The 3,939-nt window shown below is 37.1% G+C and overlaps 1 protein-coding gene across 1 annotated transcript in view; it reads right to left on the bottom strand.

The window, feature by feature from the left end:
* Positions 1-401, bottom strand: part of LOC101855861 (solute carrier family 15 member 4) — a gene marked incomplete in the record, with an annotated part of 38,255 nt that extends 37,854 nt beyond the window's left edge. Inside the window, 1 exon segment of the mRNA XM_005095782.3 lies at positions 222-401.
* Positions 402-3,939: the final 3,538 nt, after the last annotated feature.

The following is a 3,939-nucleotide window of genomic DNA, read 5'->3' as shown; positions in this document are numbered from 1 at the left end:
TGGGGGGGGCAGAAGCACAACTACATTCACGCTCAAATACACCCAACAAACACACAAATATAAAAAGAATGAAACAGATAAAGAAAGGATAACGTGTAAAGAAAGGATAATTGATATGAACTAGATCTAGTAAATAAAAGCAAACAAACAACAACTTTGAATTTAGCGGCCGCACAATCACTCTCAGGTGTCACAAATAATCCAAGGAAAAAACACCACACCTGAATAAATTTGAGAAATCAATATCCTAGAGAGACGAATCTTTCACAACCTAGTCTTACAAAACATGTAGATCTACTATCCATCCACGCCCACCGAAAGTACAAGGCGTTTGGACAGAGCCAGATCTCGGCTGGCGAAACATAAACACAGTTTCGCTAGAGAGGCCCTGTACGTGGAAATGTCAACGCATCGCAGTCACCAACACACAACCATAGAACTGGGTAGAAGAAAGCTGCTAGCTGTACACATGATTAGCAGACACACGTTTTTGTCGCGGTATATCTTCGATTCCCATTACGAACGAACGAGCTACCTATGATTGTACTGTACAATAGTTATTGTTTATGGGTACTTGATCACGCTCCATCTTGATGTATGTCGTAGGTCTCATTTTGTCACAAAACTGTTCATATATTATAATATGAACAGTTTCCCGACAAACGCGACATATCCCTTTAGATCTACATATTATGCAGATATTCATTATATAAGATCATGTCAGTTCGTAATGTACTAAAGTGTTGGCTCCTTCACGAGATGTTGATACATACAGGAAATTACGACCCATTGTATATTTTTTTACAGCTTTATTCAGATGGCATGTAGAATAAACAGTAAGAAAAAGCCATGAAGTCTTAATTAATATTGCTATGACGCTGAATAATAATGATTATATCATAGAGAAAGGTTTCAGTACTCTTTGTTTCATTCTGATTGCTGTTTCATCTAACTGACCAGGTGTGCTTTTAGGGTACACTTCACTTACTATCAGGAAACGGTTTTTAAAAAAATTAAATAAGGCACGATAAGTCTCATTAGGATGGAAAACTAGGTCTCCTTGTACAGTAGCCCTTGTTCTGAATTCTTGTTGTTGCCGTTCGTTTGCTTTAGTTTCTTTGCTGATTTCTTTGGTTATTTTGTTTTCTTTGTTGGTGTGATGAAAATAGATAACAACTCATAGTGGTATGACATGACTGTTGTTTTGATTAAAAGTTAGGATTACGAATAGTTCCCATTGGTTGCCTTGTCTTATGGCCAAATCAATCGTTATATCATTATATTATTTGTAGTTTATCTATAATGTAATAATAATGATAATAACAATAACAACAAGAGCAACAACAATAAGAAGAAGAAAGATAATAATGCTAAAGATAACAATAATAACAACAACAATAATAATAATAATAATAATAATAATAATAATAATAATAATAATAATAATAATAATAATAATAATAAGAAGAAGAAGAAGAAGAAGAAGAAGAAGATGGGGGCTCTCGTGACTTAGAGGTTAAGGTGTTCGCCTCTCATTCAAAGGTTCCGGGTACGAATCCTGGTATCGACGGAAAAGTTCTCTTCTCTAAAATTGTCTCTGAAAAATTGTCTCTGAAAGATTACTCCATTGTTGTGGATGAGAGGGAAACCCTCTGTTTGGACATATCATAGTAGTGTAAAACTGTGGCATATGGCAGCAAGGTTTTGAAACACAAGAGCTTGTAAAGTAGAGAAAGCAGAGAAGCAAGAACATCAAAACGGACAAATCATGACATTGATACTGGCCCATTAATAGACCTGATGTGTTCTGCTTGTAGGAATTTAAAAAAAGAAAAAGAAAAACACTTGAAACTCACAAGCGAAACCATAATAATTATGTTACAAAGGTTTAACCAACTAACAATACTTAAGCTTAGAAAGATAAGCACACCATTGCAGGAAAGGGAACGATATATATATATATATATATATATATATATATATATATATATATATATGTGTGTGTGTGTGTGTGTGTGTGTGTGTGTGTGTGTATGTGTGTGTGTGTGTGTGTATGTGTGTGTGTGTGTGTGTGTGTGTGTGTGTGTGTGTGTGTCTGTGTTTGTGTGTGTGCGCGCGCGTACATAATATCTATAGACTGGCTTTTGTTTGACAACCCGTAATCGTCCAACATTGACTAGGTTATCAGACATTCTGAAGATGGGCTTGACCAGGTGTGCCATTAGGTTACTCTACACTATTACAATTCTTGTTTGTTTTATGTTGCGAGGTATGTAAAATTACATAGGTGGTTGTCGGGTACTCTGGTGTGGTTCACTACTTCCGTTCTGTCGTAACCTTTATCGTCCTTCTCTTTTTCTTTGTATGTCACACTCTGTATAACACCTTTAATCTTCGGCACTCATCTTATAATCTATTTAAGTTGCAAATGCAGTAAAACATTTACATAAAGGAAAAAGTAAAGTTTCTACTTAACAGCTATTGCCTTCTTCCTTTGTATGTGGTGTTCCACTGTACAATTGTACACACCTCAACTACCCCCCCCCCCTCCCCTTAAAAAACCCCAAAAAAACAACCTCTAAACAACTAATACTGTTTGGTCAAATTATGAAATTTGAGTTATTTACTGATTTGCGAAGTTCAGGCACTTCTGTGTTTTAAATAAAGGTAAGACAAAATCTAGACACCTCGGCCGTACCTGCTGTTTTGTACACACACTGACAATGGGAAGAGAAAAAAGAACGTTATTGACTGAATAACAACACATTCTCCTTGGTCGTTGTTAATGGCAATGAATATTCAGAGTATTTGCCTCAAGGACAACTATGAACAGCCCAGGAAGGCACGCACTCTAATCTTGCAAAAACAAAATGATCCTGAATAAATCTTTCTTTATACTTCGGAGGGTTTATTTATAGCCCGATAAAAGTATACGTCACATGAATACATATTGCATCTATTTATTCTTTCTGTTTTAGAAATGAGTCTAGAAATGGGTGACTGGCGCCTGTGGTGCAGCTGTTAGGCGCTTCGTTGTCGCATGTAGAAGACTAGAGTTCGATTTGCGTGTGAGGAAATTTTTTTATTGAGTATCTCCGTCTGTCTTTTGGGAAATTATGCATCTCTCAGCCCCGGTTGGCCTTGACAAGCGGAGTCGAAGCAGCCCGCTTCCTAAATGTTCTATATCGTGTCGATAGGGACGTAGAACATCTGCATCATTAAAAACAAAATAAAAAAAATATGTCCTCATCAACATATAAACGCTTACTCAGAATTTAGATGACAGAGATGGTCAGTTGTATTCGGGGTTTTTGGGTTGTTGTTTTTTTCTCTCTCAAAACACGGCGAATTAGGCGAATTAACCAAGTAAAATCGCAAATCGAACATATTACACCCATGAGTAAGAGCAACAATTAAAACAAACCAACCATAAAACACCCCCCTCCCCCCCCCTCTCTCAGGGAGAGATGTTCAGCAACTTAGTCAGCAATTAAGATTGTTAAAAAGTTATCAAATATTTCTTCTTTCCTCGCGTATCAATCCAGCCCTTCCCTTCAGTAGTTGCACGTAGCCTTCAATGACAGTCAGGCAATCAATGGATGCTTTAACACTCTACCATCTGTAGCTTATTATAGTATTCTTCTCATGCTCTCTATTGTATAGCCCTGCACGACTGTTGTGCGAGGCATAATTACTATTCTTGTGGACTGTAGAGTTTTATCTGTTGTCTTTGTACGTATTCTATTTTTGCAAGGAACGGACAATGAACTACAAAGTGAGGGTGAAGATAATGTGTGCAATTCAGGATAATGTCGAGTGTGAGGGCGAATTTTATTGGGGGCATTCATAATGTAGACTTGTCTATCTATGAGCCTAATATATGGAAATGTGAGAGACAGGGATAGCAGATGAGAGAATCACACACACACGCACACACAC

This window comes from Aplysia californica, unplaced genomic scaffold (assembly GCF_000002075.1).
Source record: "Aplysia californica isolate F4 #8 unplaced genomic scaffold, AplCal3.0 scaffold00113, whole genome shotgun sequence".
NCBI classification, from domain to species: domain Eukaryota; kingdom Metazoa; phylum Mollusca; class Gastropoda; order Aplysiida; family Aplysiidae; genus Aplysia; species Aplysia californica.
Note: the sequence above shows the minus strand (reverse complement) of the source record. Positions and strands in the feature narration are given on the sequence as shown.